This window comes from Astatotilapia calliptera, chromosome 11, assembly GCF_900246225.1.
Source record: "Astatotilapia calliptera chromosome 11, fAstCal1.2, whole genome shotgun sequence".
NCBI classification, from domain to species: Eukaryota; Metazoa; Chordata; class Actinopteri; order Cichliformes; family Cichlidae; genus Astatotilapia; species Astatotilapia calliptera.
In genome coordinates, this window is record NC_039312.1 from 32832192 (window position 1) to 32854033 (window position 21842).

Genomic DNA, 21842 nt, shown 5'->3' on the forward strand with positions numbered 1-21842 from the left:
GAGTCATTTTCTTCTTTAAAATCAAAAATAATTTTTTTGCAACCAAAGTCGTTGCCCCTTGCTGGACTTGAAATTGACAATGCACTGCACTGAGAAGTGCAACAAAATATCTGTATACATCATCATATTCACAAAAATGGACCTTGAGGTGAATACAGTGTTGTTAGACTAGCCAAAAAGCTGCAGCCATGACTGGTGGACTGCAATTGGTTCTGTTTCCACTAATGTGAATCAGCTTTAACTCCTTATTACCAACGTAATGCAAATGAAAGTCTAGCTAGCAACTACCTCTGAAGCAAGTATAAAGTACTGAATGCAAGTGAAAAAATAATTAAATAGTAATTAAAATCAAAGTGAGAGAAGAGAAAATTGTCCAGTTTTCATCACTCCAAATAAAAAATTGGACCAGAATCCCTGCATCTTATGTAAAAAATATTCTTAATAACATCATTTTTAATATTGTCAGTAAAAATGTGAAACTGCTCTCAATACTCGTCTACTCACACTGTGTAATTCAACGTAAAAAACATGACCAGAGCTATTTTCCACAGTGGTTCTAAAGTCATTCAATAGTACACCACGTACGTACCAGTTTTGTGTGACTGTAAACATGCGTGTGTTTTTCCACCCTTGCTCCATACAGTGCATCGGCATGCCTACCGCTGTCTCTGCAGTATATACACACGCATAAACATTTCAAGAGAAAGTCTGAAGCAAAATGGTTGTGATATTTAAAAAGTCATAATCATATTCACTTCTGACTTTACAAAGGGCACAGCCCATAGGGGGTCCATAGAACATTAGAATAAATAAGTAATGAATATTCCGTTTTGTTCCTTTCAGCACTGTAGCCAGTTACATCTTAGAATTCCATCAAAAAATAAAAACAATCTTTTAAAGATCCATAATCCTCTTTTGCCTCAGGATGCCCAGACTGGTCAAAATGTTATCAGTGAAGTCAGTGGACAGGGGGCTTAGTGGCAAGGTATATTATATTTGATTACAAATTTACTACTTTCTGGTAAATGACATATCTGACATGGGCTTTTTGTTATCGTCTATGGAACCTGATATACACTCGGCAGCAACTTTGTTAGGTCCACCTGTTCAACAATCATCTCTGAGGCTTACAGAGGATGGTCTGAAAAAGAGAAAATATCCAGTGAGCAGCAGTTCACTGGAAGAAAACACCTTGTTCATGCCAGAGGTCAGAGGAGACTGGTCAGAAAGCTTCGACTTGGTAGGATGGCACAAATAACTCTCTGAATGGACAGCACATTGAACCTGGAAGCAGACAGAAGACCACACCAGTCTGCTGCCACGCCTGCCATCTAAGAACAAGAAACTAAGACAACATAGCTCACATGGACTTACCAATATTTTACAACTAAAGACTGTAGAAATGTTCCCTGGTTTTATGTTAACATCAGAATTTGGCATAAATATTATGAAAGCATGGATTCATCCTGCTGTGTACCAGCTTCAGGCTGGTGGTGGTGCTGTAATGATGTGGATGTTTACTTGGCAAACTTTGGACCCCTTATAATACCAACTAAGCACTGTTTAAATGCCACAGTTGACCATATCCATCCCTATATGACCAGAGTACCCATCTTCTGATGGCCCTGGGGTACTGTGTCATGCCACAAAGCTCAAATCTTCTCAAATTGGTTTTTTGAAGATGATAATGAGTTTGCTGTACTCACATGGCCTACACAGTCACCAGATCTCAGTCCAACAGAGCATCTTTGGAGATATAACGGGAGTTTCACTGTCAAATCTGCAGAAACTGCAGGATGGTATCCTGTCAATAGCACTGAGGCAGCTCTGAAATTAAACGAGGGTTGTGCAGTACTACCATGGTTTACCTACTAAAGTGACAGGTGAGCATTTAAATCCAAATGAAACATTGCCTGAACTTCATTTGGTCTTTGGGGTTTTTTTTTGGAATTGTTGTTGATATGTGATGAAAACATGTATTTTTATGTTATGCACAAAACAGGATTTTGAGATATTTGAAGCAGTTGTGGGGCTTTTAGTTTATTTTGAAATCAAACTACACAAACACTCCTAACGAAACAGATCAGCTGAGCTTTTATATCAGAACATTAAGAATGATTTACCAAATCCACCCAACTTACTGTGGGTGTAGAGTTTTCTTTTAAAGATCATTTGAGCTTATCACAGTTTTACAATTTAGTTCTGCAGACTGGAAGTTGTAATTAAGCTGTAATTAAGCAAAACTCTTTAAATTCAGATGTGTGCTTACAAATTCCAAACACAGTACCATTACAATTTTTTTCACCATTTGGTCGGATTATTGGCACATCAGTGTAGATATACATCAACAGATATAGGCAGTCGACCGTGCCTTCACATATGCCACATCAAAAATACATCAGTTCATTTCCCCTGGGGTCGTAGAATAGCAATCTGCCGCATCTGCATAAAGCCTTCTGGGAAATAAACAGATTCCTATACCGCTACAATAAGTTTAAACTCCTTCTGGACTCAAACTACTCTGCATCAAGCACCACTCCAGTGAAGGTGGCAGTCATTTTCTCACAAAAGTTTGTTATTTATTTATTTAGTTAGTTTTAATTTTGCTAAGTGCATGCCCTGCTTCCCTCTGCGCTGCACACATTCACACCTGGCAGATGGCCAGTACAACCAGTTTTTTTTTACTATTGAGCACTTCACAGCTCTTTTGGGGTGAAGTGTTCAAACTTATCTCAACAGTAGCTGGAGGTGGAAGTGTTTCTCATTCACAGGCTCACATTTTGCTCAGGTTTACATTGCATTAAAAATGGGGATGTGAGGAAGGAGGACCCAGGCGTGGAGCTCTGAATGCAAACAGTGCTGTTTATTTACAGTGAAATGGAAAATAACAATAAATCCTCAGTGTTCCTTGTCCCCGCTCCTCAGTGTCTGAGCACCCCATGCTCGCTGCCCTCTTGTCTCCACTCTTCTCCTGGGGAGATAACAAACAGGCAGCCGTAAGACACACACAATGCAGCAGACTAACTGTACTGACTGTCCGAAAGACTAACGTGAAGTCACGCAATGATTCAGCGTCAGAAAGAGCTCCACCACACTCTTAAGTAGCTCCTCCGACGAGGCTTGATCAGCTGTGTGAGGGTCTCCAGGTGTGGCCAACCACCTGGCTGGGCCACACCCACCAGGCCTGAAGGTGGTCTCAGAAACACTGGCATACACACACACACACACACACACACACACACACACACACACACACACACACACACACACATACCTGCAAGCAGGGAGAACGAGGGTCAGCACACCAAAAACACACATGATAAAAAGACCATAACTGCTCAGGGACCCTGGATCAAACTGACCCAGGACCCTGACAAAAAAGGTGTGCGTTAGGCTCATGCAACACTGCATAGCCTCTTCACTGACGCTGGATATCACTTCAGGTTTTACATTAGTTTTCAGTACTTTTCTTTTTTTTATTGTCGCATCAAAATTTTACACAGCGGCTGCTGCCAACTTTCAACTTACTTGTCACATTTTTAATCAGAATATATATAATGAACCTCACCAACACATGTAAACCATTTCAAATGTATTTTTGTAAATTGAGAAAAATTGGATTAAAATGCGTCTGAAATAAGTATGACATGAGCCATACTACGACAAATTGGTGTGTATCATGTACCCTAGAGGGTTTCTAAACACAACGTAGTCACAATTTCACTGTGCTGCTAATGAGATCTGATAGCACGTTGACATATGTAAAAAGTAATAAAGCGCAGAAAGGTGCTTTATTTTGCTGCTGAACATCAAACAATGAAGTATCTTTTCATTCCACACGAGAAAGGCACGTATTAATAAGTCAACTTCTCAAAAAAGTTGGCACTGAGGCAACAGGAAAAGTAAGCAGTAACCAAAAAGTAACCAACAAACAAACAAACAAACAAACAAACAAACAAAACCAATCCTTCTGCACAAGGGACAAGGCCAAAAGTCATTATTGGATCTCCATGATCTTGGAATCTCCAGGCCCTCAGGGCAGCACTGCATTAAGCACAGACATGAGTTTTAAAACTAACTGGGCTACACATCCATAAATGCAGGTATGCAGGTTAAAGTTCCATCGTGTAGAAAAGAAGCCATGTGTGAATATGATCCAGAAACACCACTACCGATTTGATGTAATAGACAGACTTTTTAGGGAAATGTCTGTAGTATAATACACTTCAATCTATAATAAATTGTGCTCAAACAAAGTTCAAACAGAGAATCACTAAAAACCTCAGAATACATGGTCATAAAACATTGTCTTTTGGCTCCCCAAATTTCCGTTTAAACCATCAGTCCTCAGCATAAAAGGTAAAAGCACTTACTTTTCAAACCTTCAGCTTCCTGCAACCTCCCTGCAATGCATCAGCCACCCAGGAGTGAATCATGAATAGTTTGCAAATAGCTAAAATGTTAGTGCTGAGGTGGTACAATGAAGTAGATGAAGAGGTGCACAAAGAACCCAGGGTGCAACAACCTTGACAGTGCTGCTGGCAAGCTGGCAATACTTTCGCCCTAACAAAAGAGTAAAAATAGACTTGAGGAAGTGGTGGAGAAAAATAAAGCAAGGACGAGGTGGTCAGTGTGATAACAGTTACTGAACAGCCTGCTGTAGCAAGTTTGTGAATTGAGATGTCAGCACCAACTCTCGGTAATTTGAGACTTACTGTTTAAGTTGTCTTACTGTAAATAGTATCATTTCTATTCACAGCCAAATAAGTCAGAAGTTAGCAGATTAGCTGAAAGCTAAATTCAAGAGTAGTTTTGTCCCCAGTGGTCATCTCTGTTTCCTGTTCGTCACTTTAATGGTCCTGATGGAAATCTCCAGCACCGTTTTCTGTGTGAGTGATTAAACATCTCTAAAAGTAGAAAATTTACCAGATATAATTGATTTTATTTAATAGATTTTCTACAACATCCTCAACATGTCTGTGTAATGAAAGCCGTGTCTAATTATATAATTATCTTTTTTTCTTATTTAAAAATTTTGTTCATATTAAAGTTTATGTCAGTCTGTCACCAGGCATCTTACTGCAGTAAAGTGATGACATAATTGCTCAGCTCAAAGCTGCACGAAGGAATTCTGATGAGAAAGCGTTTTAAATTTAGTAGCTGTTGATCAAAAGAGTGACAACAACTGGGGAGGTTGCTTAATTTCAAAGCAAAAGCAATCACAGACGCACACCTACACAACCACACGCACAACCTGCAGATTTACTGTAGAATGAAGTGGCTAAGTGGGAAGGTTTTCAAAAACTGATGAGTCTTTTCTTAGTCAAATAAAAAATGTTAAAAAAGAAAAACAGGGGGACAAATTTACCAAAACTGGCTTAAACTGAGCATTTACCAAGTGATATGTTCATTTATTTCTGTCATTTGTCATTCAATCATTTCCAGCTCTTATAGTAGTTTTACATTAAAGGATATTCCAACGTGAAATGTTAGACATTCACATCACAAATCTTGCCTTACAGTGGTAGTAAATTTGGAAATGATCATTTGTGAATGACAAAAGCAAATAGGAGAGATAAATTAAAGCAAAAGAATTATCGCATGTTAGTTCAGCTCCCACTTCATATTCTCCTCTCAGGTAAATCACCTTCTTCAGTGAATTATTCCTTATCACGACAGATGTTCAGAGCCTGCAGAGATGAAAATTAACAGCTGGACATAATAAAGAAAAAAGTGTTGTCTCACTGTTAGCCTTATATGACTACACATGCAAAAATATAGTTGGTACTATTCTGGAACGTCATCTTGTAGAACTCTCATCAATTATTCTTGCAAATCCCACAGTGCAGCTAAAAGCATTCTGAAGAAAGAAATTATCCAAAAGACAGAAGAATTTTGCAGCCTTTATTTCCATCTCTTATGTTTATCTACTCGCAGCTCTGTGCACTTTGGATTTAAAACACATTGATCAGACCCCTGCAGACAAACTGTGATCTTTCTGCATAGATTACTTTTCAGAATTGACAAAATGCTGCTGCTAGCATTTTTAAAACTAATAAATTCACACCAATAAGTAAAACATCCAGAGGTACAAACTTTATGAGGAAGAGAACATGACATTAAAGAGTAGTGTAGTAGTCTACACGTTCACCTAACAAAGTGAAAGCTCCCTGGTTTGATTGCTGGAGGAGATCACAGAAAGAGCATCTGGTGTAAAAACAATCTGCCAAATCAAACGTTTGGACTTACCTGCTGTGGTGGCCCCTTGTGAATAATGGAGCAGGTAAAAGTAGCTTCAGATGACAAGAATAAAGCTTTAATTGTATGAAGACACATAAAAACCAGGACCAAATTCACTAATATATTAAGTAATTAAAAGTTGTAATATAAGTATATTATTCAGTGTCACCTGACCCAGCTCTAACTATATGCTTTGTGAAAAAGAGGGTCGCTACTTGAACAATTAGGCTTAAAACTTTCCTTTTTGAGTTGTTTTCCTGTTAAAAGGAGGATTTTCCTTCCATTGTGAAAGAAAAAAAAACTAGAACCTCACATTGAACAAAAAAGAATACTTATAGCATCAGTGACACATGTTATCGAATACACCTGCAATTTCCAGTTAGCCTAACTGCATGACCATGGTTAAAATATCTCATGATAACACCCGCTTTTTCATTTTTGGACCAATAGGCTCTGGCTTCTGGCATTTCTGCATCATAGCTCCACAAGAAAAATAATACTGATTGTTACATTCCAGCAGGAATCATAAGGCATGGAATAACTCATTTGAAGCCATAATAATCAAAATCCTCCCCAAAACCCAGCATAGACAGTTGTTACTTGCAAAGGCTGGAGAAAAAAATCAAACCCAGATCTTCAGGGTTTGTCAGCAGACATCTGAGTTTCTCTGAAAGCTCAGGCAGTGTAAGGACTGATATTCTGTACCTGAAATTTTTCAATGGAGGTCTTGTTTCCTTAAGGAAGACAGTGTGTTTTTTGGGCTTTGCCAGATAATTTTTTTTAAATGAATGGTGATAAATATAATCTAAAGCTTGCCTCCATATTTTTAAAGAATAAGAATGTGTTTTTAATTTGAGTTGGGTGCAACTAAAACACACATCCTCAACACATAAACAGAATAAAAAGAATGCCAAAGGCATTTATTTTATTTTTTTTGATTGATTTAAATATAGATTTGAGCTTCATCAAAGAGAATGTGTCTGTGAGAAAGCAAATAGAGAAAAGTAAAACATTTCCTTTGTAAGCAGTCTTCGTATTCAGCACAGAAAAAGGTTGATAGAATCTTCAGTCACATACATCTTTATAACAAATAAATCAAATTGTATTTCAGCAACAAATACTGCATGATTCATCAACTCTTTTCATCGGTCGTCGTGTGTGTGTGTGTGTGTGTGTGTGTGTGTGTGTGTGTGTGTGTGTGTGTGTGTGTGTGTGTGTGGTAACGTTAGGCTTATAGTTTTTGCTCAACAGCCTTTTAATTGAATATCTGCACATAGCTGTGTACTGCAGCATGGGAAAAGAGAGGCAGGAGGTGGAAAGATGAAGGAGGAGCCTGTAGAAGAAGAAAAGAAAAAGTAATTAAGAGCAAGAGAGAAAGAAGGAGAGAAGGTCTTTGGACTGTGGGGAAAAGTAAGAGAGAGAGGGAGGGTAGAACTAGTGCTGTTAAGCCAACGCTGACTTCATGTCTCACTGTCACCTCCGGGCCCAGTGCTGTTCTGTGCTGATGCACACAGTCTTCTTTGCCCTGTAGTAAGATGTGTGTGTGTGTGTGTGTGTGTGTGTGTGTGTGTGTGTGTGTGTGTGTGTGTGTGTGTGTGTGTGTGTGTGTAGAGCAGTTTTTGAGAGAACAAGTTTGAGTTTTAGATAATCAGAGTGTGAATGTTTTGTGACGGTTAGGGTAAGGAGCGAGGGAAGAAATTATGTCCGTGTTGGGAGAATGTGTAACAAAATAAAACCAGAGAGTACTGACATTACTTTTTGTAGCAAATAACTTAATGTGGCAGTTTTGTAATTCAAGTAATCCATTGTTTAGTTTGCTTTTAATAAATGAAATTAGTTGCTAAAAAAGTTGCACCTTTTCCTCGTTCCTTTTGCTGCCAGAGTTGAAGGGGAAAAATCTGTAATGCATTTACACTAATTCTATTTCCTTCTCCTTGAGAGGTACCTGTATATTTGAAGGTATCAGTCCTGCAGTTGTATAAGTGTGCGTGTTGATTTCTGCTTCAGGAGGAGAATGACGTCAGGTCTACAGGTTCAAAACATCAAGACCTACTTTTTGATTTGTCTAACTCTGACTGTGATTCCAGGGGAAATTCAAAAGCTTTTTGCAGGTTACTTGTGGAGGAGATGACACGAATATCAACTGAGATAAAATCAGTTCATTCAAAGTTAGATGTACAGAAAGCCTGCCTGTTGATTCTTTTCATCTGGATGCAGCATTTCCCACTGAAGATTCTGCGTCCAGATGAAAATAATCAGCTTTCTGGGATTTCTTTCCCTGGGTGATCAAGGATGCATCAAGACATTTCAACAAGTTACTTTTCTCAGGAGGTAACACTGTAACCACAGATTTTATATATGTATAGTAGAATAACTCAAAAGAATAAAAACAATAGGATAATACAAACTACAGTAGAAGTATAGTGGCATGAGGTTGGAAAGATTGGCTGTCTCTATCCATGCAGAGCATGGTCTGCATTATCCAAGATAAATAACAGTTTGTTTAGTGACCTCCGCCCCACCAGAGCCACAGTCATTTGTATGCTTGTTTGCAGACTTCCTATAGTGGAGTAAGAGAAGTTTAGGTCATTGCATTGGTTGCTCCATGCACCAACTGTGATGTCCTCATAGCCCTGCAACCATTTATTCTTACACTTGAAGCACACCAAACTTGCTGCAGTATTCTCCTTAATAAGATGTCACCACTGCATCAGTACACCACTAGAAGAAGTTAAAACAGGAAGCAAAGGGGTCAATTAGTTTTTTCTCAAGAAAATCTCACTTTTAAAGCTGCAGGATTTCCCTCTCCATAATCTGAGAATGTCTCCTGATACAGCAGTGGTCAAAAGTTTATTTAAATTCATTATGGGAATGACTGTCATGGTAATTATAGGCCGTTATTGATTTCTTTGAACTGTTGTTTTTCCAGGATGTAATGATTGTACAGCATACGTATTTAACCCTCTCAAGGCAGGCGTTGCAGATTTGCAACAGTTAAAAACTAACAACCTGATTACCCCACATACATATTTTATGAGGTTTTTTTTTACTCAGAAGTACCACTGCAGGTGTTCTTTTGTGCATTAGCAACAAAAACTTAATTTGAGCCTGAGAGGGTTAATGACTTTTACAAAACAAGAATTGGGACCATAATCTTGAATTCATTTTAGATTTTCCTCAAATCAACACGGTCAAAATTAAACACACAAGGTCAAATATATGCATTTACTCCCACTAATATTAATCAATCTATGTATGTATTAATGTATTAAATAATACTTATTAACTATCCCTTAGTAAGTTGCAGTTCAACTACACTTTTATTAGGCATCAACAAGCTTCTGGCATAATTCTGGGGGAAAATTTGACGACTCCTCTTGGCAGAATTCATTGAAGTTGGTTGGTTTCCTGGCACAGAGCTGGCTTTTAAGCATAGTCCACACACAGTCAAGCATGATGGTACCACCGCCATGCTTGACAGTTGGTACAGTGTTCCTAGGTCTGAAAGCTTCACTGTTATTCCTCCAAACAAAGCTCTTGTCACTGTGGGCAAATAGCTCAGTCTTTGTCTCATCTGATCATAAAACTTTTAAACAGAAGGTATTTAGAATTTAGTTTGTCCATGTGGGCAGCTGCAAAATTCAGCTGAGGCTGAAGATTCTAATTTTGGAGTAGAGGCTTCTTTCTTGGTCAGTCGATGGCCATGTAAAACTTACTTCACTGTGGACAATGACACTGGTGTTCCAGCAGTTTCCAGTTCATGGAAGTCTTGAGCCTTGGTGGTTCCTGGCTTGTTCCTGAACATCCTAGGCAGTTTGCTGTCATATAAGTGTGACAGTTTTGCTCTTCTTCCAGACCTTGGAAAAGTGATGACCAGTTTGAATAACTTGTATTTATGTACTTTTTAAACAGATGATTCTACAATCTTACTGGTTATGGAAGGAATTTGTCAAAGCCGTGACTTCAGTGCAGGGAAACCACACAAGTTAAACGAACTCTACCAATTCTGACAAAATGAATAATCGGATGTTGAGCCAGAATTATACCAGAAGCTTGCTGATGGTTATCAAAAGCTGTAATAAAACTTGCTAAGGACATCTAGCCAGTAATTAGAGGGTTTTCATGTTTTGACCCTGTGTGTTTGAGAGAAAACCCAAAATAAATTCAAGCAAAATTTTTCCATAGACATCACATCTTTATGTATGCATATATTTAACCTGGCCATGGCTGTGACATTGATGAAACTCATAGCCAAATAAAAGAGGCAACACAGTTGGTCTTAGCTGTGTATTACACACAAAAACGCATCACATTTAAACATGTGTAGGCGGTTGTGACAAAGCCAGCAATATGTTCATGTTGTCGTGCAGGTTTAACATATGTTTGTGCTCAGGAGTTGTGTATTTGCACGTGTCTCTTTGGGAAATAGCAAATCCAAAAATGTCTTGTTGGTGTTTACACCTCTTTGTGAACGATTTTAGCAACTTCATAAGGATCCTGCTATCTTTGCACGTTTGAGGAGGGCTGTGTGTTTAATGTCACAGGATGAACGAGAATGCAGTCGTTTTAATTTTGCCATCTGTTTGCCTAAAGATTAATTGACTTTAGTGAAAATTTCATACCATGCATTGAACAAACAATTCTTTCCTTGGCTCAGAGACCAAGAGTCCTGGAAAAAGAACACATAAAGACAAGTTATCCACACACCTCATATAACTCAACTTGGTATTTTGACATCTTTGGGTTTATTATTAAAGCACCAAGTAATGTCCATGTTGTAGAGCTGAACTGATTGCACCCATGATGTTCACCCATCAGTCGAAGATTGCTCTTTCTCTTGCTGGAAGATTGCTTGCCACAAGGATGTACCTTAGGATTGACTTGGCATCATTGGATTTGATAGTCACCTTTTCAAATCTTTCCACATCCTCTGGCACAGCAGCAGTTGGCGAGCGCTGATGATTCACAAATGACTTCGCAATAACTGGAAAGCAGAAAACAAGAGCTGCAGAGATGTGATTACGTGGGAAGTCAGTGCAGGTGGCAGTATTTTAAAGGTTAAAAATGTGGGCTTTTATTTGGAAATGCTCTGATTTGAATCTGCAAATCAGCAAGGAGGAATATGAGATTGAGGGCAAAATGATGAGAAGCCTGTGACTGCTGTTGATGTGCTCCTGCAGATTTCAACCTAAAACAAAAAACTGGTACAGAAATGCAGAGATTTGCGGGCGGGCGCTACAGATTGAAAAAGGCAAATGACATGGCGTAAATAACAGGAGTGCTCCAATCATTTTTAGAGTTGATGTTTTTGACTGAATAAATGTCACAGCTGATGTGATACTGATGGCCATTTCTGTAATTTTATCCAAAAACAAAAAAAAATCCAAAAGGTCCAATTATTTCTGAATTTTTCTTATAAATTGAATTTATTGGGAAGCTGCAGTTAATTACATCTCCTGATAAAACATTCCTTCAAAGGTCAGCGACAGCATCCTTCTTTTAAATTATACTGACATGACGTCGACATCACTTTAGACCATCAGGCTTTCTTTAATGCAGACCCACAGCTGTTGAATATTGATCCAAGCTGCAATCTCTGGGGCTAAAGAAATGAAGCCAGTGTTGAGGTGAGTGAGTCACCATAAAGCCCCATGTTAAACTCAAAGTTTTGAAAAACACATAAATGTGTTACCAGCGTATTACGAGAAATAGCTTTTATTTATTTATTTATTTTTGTAGCTTACCAGTTAAAGTTTGCTATATCGAGGGTATGACTGACACACAGCTGTAGCTGAAGCTTGTTCTCTTGAAGTAGAAATATTCCTCAAGGTCACTTCTGGAACACTTGCGTTGGTTGTTTTAAATCAAAGACCAATATGGTTATTTTGTTGGACGTCTAGTTCTATCTTGGATATTTCACACGATAATCAATAAACTTGACTTGAGGGAACATCATCTGTACCAAATGTCTCGGTTTACTTAGTAGTTGGACTAAACTGAAGGACTTTCAAGCTGTCCTGACCATCTCTAGAGAAACTTTTAACATGACTAAATAAAGTTCTTCCAGCATTTGTTGTCATTTGGAAAACTTGTAGCCTGCACAGGCTCCCATCATATGCTTGGCATTAGAACAAAATGGCCTGCCTGGATACACCAAAGGCTCCAAATGTAGCCAGCGACATCATTTTGAGTCCCTGTGCTGTAAATGCCAATGTGGAGGGAAATGTGTAGCCGTGACTTATAATGTAGTCAAAACTCTGAATGGAAAATATTTCTTTGGTTCAAGCTATTTTTTGATCTTCTTTCTGATCATTTTTAAAACATTTATTCAAGTAATATTGAATGCTATCCAATTCAGAGTGCTGCCAAACTGATCGGGGATATTACACAGTATTACTCAGACAAAGGTTAAAAAGTACGGAAAATGGCTGTGTACACATGACAGTCTGTTCTAGTCTGGCATACTCCAGACCTCATTGTCACCATGCTTTGGCATTAGACTCAGTAAGGTGGCACTGTGCACATGTTCAGTTCTGTCCTCCTTGCTCAACCATCCATCATCCCGTCACAGAATACAAGACTTTCTCAGTAGCGCTCCTTACAATGCAACACCCAGCCCCCCTCCCAGTTCTCCATTTTCTCCTCCAGCCCTTCAGGAGTCTGGCTGTCACAGCATGTTTCCTGTTACAACTCTTCTGATTCCTTCCTCTCCTGTCAGCCCAAACCTCCCGTTATCTATCCATCTGAAACACGAGCCGGTGTCTGCTCTGCAGCAGTTCAACTGGAATTGGAGCTGGTTGCACTTGGTCAAGTTCAGACTGACAGGAAAGTGGTGGGAAGGTCTGGTATACATGGCGGTATGAGATGAACTCATTTGACTTCAGAAAGAACTGGTTGCATAAGAGTTGGGCTCTGAATACTTTGTCTATTATCACGACTAAAACATATTTCCATGTCAGTGTTTTATTCCAAATCGTCTGTCAAGCAAAAGTTAAAAAAAAAATCATCATTATACGTTTCTGCTTTGGCAACCGTAGTAATGAAAAGAGTCAACGTGACTTTGTTCTTGAGTGGCAGACGGCAAACAGAGTTACAAAGAGCAAGAAACTGCAGGAATCCCTCACCAAGGCATATTCAAGGTCTCTATTAAAATGCAGTCATCTTCTGTTATGTCACTTTATATACACAAGAAAAGCCAGTTCACTTATGCTGGTCTTAATGTTATAAAATTATCAGTGCAAAGAAGCAGACACCCTGCAGGTCTATCTGCACAATCAGGAAGGCATACATTCAAATCTACGTTTAGGAATCAAATTAACAAGATACTAAACTTTGAATGTAGTCATAATGTAACAGTTAATTGAATTTCGGGCGGTCAGATTGAGCACATTCTTTTATTACTATGAATTTCTATTTGAGTGCTTTAACGATATTCACAGTGTCCCTTTACATTGAAACACTCATGAATAACTTAACAATATTAGGGTTACACTATAAGGGCATAAGGTTTAATTACTCAGTCTTTGTTTCTACTACGATACTGAGGAGCCTTAGTTATCATTGCTTAGGAGAAAACGGTTTGCAAATGGAGCAGTAATGTCAGAAGGGCTTTTCCATCCACAGGAGCCTTAATCTCAGGGATGGGATAGTTTCCGAGTTTTGACCTTAAAGAAATATTTCTGAGGGAAAATACTAACTTATTTCTTAGATAAGAAGATGAGCCTTCTCTCATGTCATGTGAAGCTTCTGTCAGCACCCTGGTCACTTAGCATATTGACTGAAAATAGGGAAAATGCTAGTGTGGCTCTGTCCAATGATAGCATGCAATCTCTTTAAAGAAAAAGAAGGAAAAGAGGAAAAACATGTTGCAGCTTTGCAGGTGTTTATTCTTCCACTGAGGGCTCCATGCAAGTTGACTTCAAATTTGAAAATAATTTCTGGGAAATCAGCAAAAGGAAAATTTGTTTTTAAATGTGTCATTATGTACTATTATGTGAATACCATGAGCTGGTGCATTGAGATAAACAGCTGGTGACACTGATTGTTCAGTCAGGTGCCATTAAATCTGTGCTTAAAAGGGCACAGCCATATATAATGAGAGGGGCAGATAAATGGCAAATTAGATGAATAATTACATTGTAAACAACATTAAAAACATGTTTCTAAAACACCAGTTTCAAAATGTTGGGGCAGTGTGTAAAATGTAAATGAAAAAATATATATAATGACTTGCAAATTTTAGAAATCCATATTTTGGTCACAATAGAGCAGAGAAAACATTCAATGTTTTCTCTGCTCTATTGTCCCATTTTAAGAAAAATATTAGATTCTTCTGAATTTACTTTTCTGCAATAGCTCTCTGTGTTTCCCATCAATTCCATGTTTCCCACTGTGTAACATCCACTCTTCTTTTAACAACAATTTATATATACATTCTGTATATATCTGGGAATTTATAAGAGCAATGTTGTCCACTGTTGTCAGATCCTTTGTTTATTGTCCCTGTAACAGTCCTGTGTCTTCTTTGTTAAATGTCTACAGTTGGTGAAACGTCTGGACTCAAGGCTGGACAGTTCAACACCTGGACTTTTCTGATACAGTGATGTGGTCTTTAGCATTGTCTTGCAATGTGGAATCCCTTTTAGAGCATATGTTGCTCTAAAACAAACCTTTCAGCATTGACTACAATCTCATAGGCACTACTGTACTCTCATACCATCAAAGATGGGAGCTTTTGAACTCCTCTTTAATCCAGAGGATGCACATTCAGTGTTTTAGAAAAATAATTTAAATTCATCTGACCACAGAACAGCTTTCCACTTTGCATCAGTCCATTTTCAGCGAGCTTACAGATGCTTGCAAAGAGAAGTTGGGTTAGCAGCATAATGCTGTTGTTACTGTCCTGGATGCAGTTTGCACTTTACCATCGTACTCTCCTCCTTTTATGCAATAAAAATAAAATTAATATTGGATGCTCATATCCACACTTACAGCTCTACTATTTTCCTCCCCCAGCACAAAAACTGAAATCAGCTGATTGCAGCATGAATTCAAGTGGAACCGATGAGCGGAATCAATGGGCAAGCAGACCCACAATTCCAGGGAAATGAACGCTTACCCGATTCCCATCCCTAGTGACAGAGCTTAAACCTGCATTTGTGGATGGCATAGTGAGTGTTGACAGAATGATTTCTGGGAGTTTTCCTGAGCCTATGTAGTGATTTCCATGCAGAGTCGTGGCTGTTTTTACTGATTTCTGTGAGATTCTCCATATTTTGTGAATCTTTTGATGATTTATCATGTGCTGTAGATGGTGAAATATTCAAATTATTTATAATTTTATGCTGAGGAACATTATTCCTAAATTGTTCCACAGTTTGGTGGATCTCTGTCTTTTACACTTGGTATACACCTAATGTTACTGACCTGTTGCCGTTTAATTTAATTAGTTACAAAATGTTCCTCGAGTTGTTTCTTTTTAATGTCACATAATTTTTGAGGTCTTCCATTAGTGCACATTAGGACAAGGTGTTAAAATTGAGGCGATGCAATTAATACACTTTATACTTGTGGATTTTTAATACTTAGAGTTGTCTCCAATTTATTAAACTCAGTTTCTGTCATCATCAAGACATTACTGCCACGCTAACAAATTTCCTTGGGGTAGGGAATTTGAATTTTTCTCTGCTCATTGACTCAAGACCAATGTCCATACTAGAGATGGACCGATCCGATATTACGTATCGGTATCGGTCCAATACTCACCTAAATGACTGGATCGGATATCGGAGAAAAATAAAAAATGTAATCCGATCCATTAAATATCACGAAAGCACCTCACAAAACTTGCAACACACCGTAACTCGCCTCAGAACGTTAGCACTTGGAGCAGTATGCATCACGTGATAGAGCAGCTGTGGCATGCGGGACCTGTGGTCTGGATAGCATTTGGAGCTTCGCTAGCAACCTGGCATTTCATCTCCGACAAAGTTATCCCCGAGAGAAGTAAAGCAAGTGTGTAAGTCCATCTCTGAACGTTTGTAAAGCATTCCTGCTTTAAGCTTAACGAGCGACTGCCTCTCGCTCTCCGGCTGCTACTTCAATCGTGAAACTGCTTAATGATCAGCTGATCGGCTTTTCTGTCGCGAGTCCGTCTTTGTTTTTGGCCCACTTTGCACCAGAAAGAGGAAACCAGCGGCTGAACAACAGCAGCACGTTTAAGCTTGATAAGCTGTTGTTAGAATGTATTTAATCTTACTTTCTACTCGAGGATCTTTTTGTAGCTGACGCTGGTAACTGTGCAGGGGCGGATCTAGCAAAGTTTAGCCAGGGGGGCCGTAGGGCATTAACTGGGAAAAGGGGGCACAAAGACATACTTTTCTTTCTTATTCTCATTTAAAATGTCTAGCTTTTAATAAATAATTATCTGACACACAAAGTATTAATTTGATGTAAAATGAATAGAAGTCAATTACTGTATATAGTGACTATTAAGTCTAATATATATACCCTAGTAAGCTATAGTACTTTTTCCTTTGGGAAGGTACCATCTGTGCAGTCTGCAATTTTGTTGAAGAAAGATGTTGAATCTATTTAATATTTCTTGAAAAATAATTGATTTCTGTGCATTTTTTTTCACACTGCATCAAATTAAGGTTGATTACGTCAATTAAGCATCATGAGGTGGAGCGAGAGGGATGGTTCCCTATTTTTTATTTATTTATTTTTGTTGTTGCTGGGAGTTGGAACCCTATTAGTTAGGTTGCTTAATATTTATGCTAAGTACTCTTTAAAATACCAGAATAGGGAGGATGGTGTAGGTTTAAGTTTATTAGATTGATCAGTATTGCTGAACTATGAAATATTTTTTTTGTATATAGGTATAACAGAATAGCTTTAGTGTAGTTGTTGTTTTAAACTTGAGTATGAACTTGCAGACTTGCAAAATGCAGCAAGATATTTTAAAAAACAGTTTTGTTGATTAAAAAACACTATATCGGATTCATATCGGTATCGGCAGATATCCAAATTTATGATATCGGTATCGGACATAAAAAAGTGGTATCGTGCCATCTCTAGTCCATACATCCATTTTCGTCACTGCTTATCCAGTTCAGGGTCACGGGGAGCGTATCCCATGACCCCGAGAAAGGTCACCAGAAGCTAATGTTTCCACCTGATTTTAACATCTTCTTTAGCTGATGATAATGTACAGACAATCCAGCTTGGTCAGGGATTAATCTAAGGACTAATGACTGACCTACCAGCATGATGGTCGGGACTCATGTCAAGTATTTGAACCACAGAGGAGTTACAGTATCTTTCCTGTTTCCCATTCCTCATTCTAAGCTAAACATCTTCTGTTAGTAACCTTCTATGTATAAGAAATAGTTTTTCTCATTTAACTATCAGCAAAAAAGTGAATTTTTATTCTTTTAATTTTTCTTTGTAGTAATTGTTACGCCTTGGGCATTTTATCAAAGAACCAGATACTTTCTCGCACAGCTGTTTATCACCTATATTTATGATTCATCTCAGATGGCCCGTATTTCAAAAATGAACACCCCCCACTGAATCCTGGGGCTCATTTTACAACAGTAATTCGTGAGCAATGCTAACATGCAGGAACAGGGAAAGTGTAAAGATTAACACAAGGAGGAAAATATCTCATATCGCTGAAGTTTGTTTTTAAAAAAAGGTGAAACGGCACCTAAAGAAATCTGTTTCACTTTTAAGAACTTCATGAGCCACTTTAGAAACAACAACCTCAAACTATCTTGCGTAGCTACAGGCCAAACCGTATGAACACAATCTGATTAATGCTTTTTGGGACACGTTGACTTCCTGACTTGCTTACATATGGATTACTCGGGTATGATTTTGCACATTTACCAGAGTTGTAAAAGCTTCCAATTTAAATGTTGGTTTTAAGCAGATTTGACACAGAAAATGAAAGGTAATGGGAAAAATGTGCACAAGAGAAGGCCGTGGAGATCCATGCAGCATAAGAAAAAGAAGAAGCAATGGATGAAAGGAGAGTACAGAGCGAACAGGAGGAGGAGAAAAGGAAAAGATTACTACCATAGTACATCAGGCTTAGCTTCACATCCTTAATGGTAACTATGGAAATAATTATAGAGCAGACAGACAGACTGCTAGAGAGAGTGTGAGCTTCAGAGAAAGAGAAGGAGAAAGGGAGGGCAAAAGACAACGGGAGAGGAGAAGAAAAGGAGAACTATGGGGGGTAAAGTAGCTGAAAATGTTTGCTGGAATCCCTAAACTGTGTCTCTAATGATTGGTGATTGCTTAAAGATCAGATGCACAGGGATGACGTGTAGGTTAAACCCTCACAAAGCCAGTTTAACCACCTTCTTACAGCAGCTGCAGAATATGCTGTGACATCTTTTATGCCTTATGTTAATCTTTCCTTTGATATGAAACTGCAAGATATCTTAGGTGGGGGGGAAAAGCATCAACAGCATGGAGGTCATATTATTTTTATCCACCGTTATATCTTACCAGCGATAAGGGGGCTCTAGCGTGGTGAGTACAGCAATAGTACAGTGTCATAATAAAACGGTGCTTTAAAAAGTTGTTTCAAACGCACAGTTGTCATGGAAACAGATCTAAGATACTCTTTCCCCCTCTGAAAGTGCTCATTGCTTATCATTACTGAAAGCCCAATCAATGGAGATGTCATTAACAGTGAAATAAAAAAAGTACTTAATGTCGCCTACATCAAAGTCAGATACATTGAGAAGTAAATTAAAGCTCCTGATGGATTTAGATAATTGGATGGATGACTTTGTTTATGCACTTATAAAAAGCAGCATGCTGTTGGAAATCAGCAGGGGTCAAGTGTGGCTTGGATAGAGAAATTAGCTGTGCAGTTTTTAATTTTGATTGGTCATGATTTGCCCGTGGGTGTGTGACAGCATGCATGGGCAGTTGGTACAGGACTGGTGGTTATACAGTATATTATGTGAGTGATAATATTGCATGCTTCCCACACAGTTGCCCCTGGCATGTACGTGTGTGTGTGTCTGTGTGTGTGTGTTAGCGGAAGGTGAAAGGTAAACAGAATAGACCGAGAGAGGAAAGGAAGATAGGAAGAAAGAGGGGAGTGTGGAAGCGAGAGAAACCACTCCAGGTCCCAGTCGGGAACCAAGCAGCCCCACCCCTTCTAAACATCTCTCTTCCTATTTCTCTCTCTCTCTCTTTTATTCTCTTTGCTGCTGGAAACTGAGAGAGGCAGCGAGAGAGGGAGAGACTGAAGCGCAGGGCATCAGAGCACTGCTGCTCCCTGCCTAAACTGAGCTGCTGTCCACCTGTGCGGGATAATCTCCGTCCAACCAGCAGCCAGGAGACACTACAACATCCACCGTTTGCCAGGCAGATTACTTAAGGGTGAACCGCCGTTTGGTGGAGGAATACGAGGGACTAAGTTGCCATTACAGCCTCGTTTTTTCTGGGTTTTTTTTTCCGCGTGCTGCTTGTCAGCTCCTGCCAAACGTTCAGTTTGTAGGCACTGCAGCTTTTAGACTACTTTATTCAGTGGCGCTTAGCTGTTTCTTGGCCACTCTCTCTCTCTTTTCTTTCCATAACGGTCTGTGTTTTTGGTGATTGTCCACACATTTCCGCCTGCATTTGGAAACTAAAGCTTCCGTTTGAATTCTTTCTGCTTGCTCGCTGGCTCAATGTTGGAGTTGTCCGATGAGAGCGAAGCGCCTTCGCTAAGCTTGCACATATAGAAAGGCGGACCTATTGCGCGCCGCACCGCTCCTTCACGCGCACATGGGCTCAGACGCGCACGCTCACACGCACGTGCACACACGGCTGCAACTCCAGACATGCAGCTGGTTCCCCTGTGTGTGCACACCTTAGCTTCTGAGTGCCGTTAAACTCCAGAGCTTAGCACAGATAAGCGTTTAGCTTTCACCCATCCATCCTTGCCAAGTTCTTTCTGATATGCACAAGGGGGACACCCGCTAAAGGAAACCATCGCAGAAACCATCTAAAAGATGAGAGAAATTGGCCTCAGCGGATTTCCCGTCGGTCACCGGATTTGTGAGTGCAGGGTCGGGGCGGAGGGCACCGGGGAGAGAGGACAGGGAGAGGCCGGGGAGGAGGAGCTCTCATCCGGACTGCCCGCCGCGGAACAGCCGCTGCTGCCGTGCTCAAGAAGCAGGCTGCTGCTGCCAGGGGGAGGCGGGGGGAGGATGAAGAGTGCCTCAGTCTGAAATTATAACACTCAGCTGGCTTTGGGAGTGTTTGTTTTCTTGCATTTTACCTCTCACTAATTAGTCTGAAGATGCGAGATAACGAACAGTGGCCTACTTAATAACTGTCATCCGTTCTCTCACCGGTGTGGCACTTTTGGGTCAGCTTAAAGGTAAATTCAGCACTTTGGTGAAGTGAAGGCCTGCAGTTGTGAATTTACCTGTTCAGTGGCTTTTGAAAGGACATCCTCCCACTTTACTAATTTCAACTTTGTGATTTTCTTTTCGTATTAGTTTAAGGTGTTTGTAGTAATATAAGTCAGACCTATACAGAATATCCTATTATCATTATAAAGGGACGTCTAGTGTGTCTGTGATACTCAGTAGTGGGTTTATAGTCGCTATATTGGACTTAATGGTCATTTCTATCTCTTCAATATTACTAGGATACAGTATTTCTTTAGAATAGCCAATATAAATACATAGTTTATAATTTTCTGTGATAATTAAATAGTATTGTATTTATATTTATTATAAGATCACTAAAATTCCTTTTGTACTCCCATATATGTAGATACCTTGAAGGAGCCCTGTTTCCAGGTGCCTTGATAGTGGAGGTTGGCAATTCATCATTTATTAACCTACCGAACTGTCTATGAATTATCAGAAGTCATGATATGATTTAAGGCCAACATGGTAGTGTTTTTGCTGTATTGGGCTTTTGTAGTGCAATTTCAAGTTCTCTTGCTTCGTTTTAGTTCGAGTCCTCTTGATTCCTTTTTTCCTAGGCTGATTTGAGCACTGACTTTTTTAGCAATACTCCTCTGTCTGGAACTCGACCACAGCCTTATAAACCCACCAGAAGATGGTCACCTGCTTATCAAACAGTATGACAAGCACATGTGTGTCCTAACACTCGGTGGCAGATGCTGTTTGCAGATACACCAACACGCTCAGTTATTTATAGACATTAATATCACTGTGTGCTTTTGGAGTATCAGTTCAGAACAAGTGCCGATGCTCGACGGAATGTAACCCAATCTACGGAGCTTCAGAAGTTTCAGTCAGACGCAGAGACTTGGAGGAATACAGGCTGAACTCATCTTTAATAGCAGCTGGCAGCAGCTGACTGTGGGGGTCACAGACTGTACACTGGAAGTGCAGAGACACTGTCTTTAGAAGTTTGGACACAAAGCACAAGAGCCCCACCTGATCTAGGTAGGACATCTTTTTGTTTCATATTTGTTGCACTAAAACCTCTGCATATGCACATCCAGCTCATTATAACATCTGATGCAGGTGTACAATTTGAATTTTAAAATAGTCCTCTCTGCAGAAATACATCACTATGGCCGAACTGCAGTTTTGAAATTATAAGCTTGA

General features: G+C 39.4%; 1 protein-coding gene across 10 annotated transcripts in view; it reads left to right on the forward strand.

The window, feature by feature from the left end:
• Positions 1–21842, forward strand: part of syngap1b (synaptic Ras GTPase activating protein 1b) — a 190985-nt gene that overhangs the window by 80778 nt on the left and 88365 nt on the right. Inside the window, exon 1 of one of the 10 annotated variants that reach the window (XM_026184948.1) lies at positions 17280–21677. The exons of the other annotated variants lie outside the window; for them this stretch is intronic. The gene's annotated coding sequence lies outside the window, so the exon portion shown is untranslated. Of the gene's footprint in view, positions 1–17279; positions 21678–21842 lie in introns of those variants that run through there. 10 annotated transcript variants of the gene reach the window in all.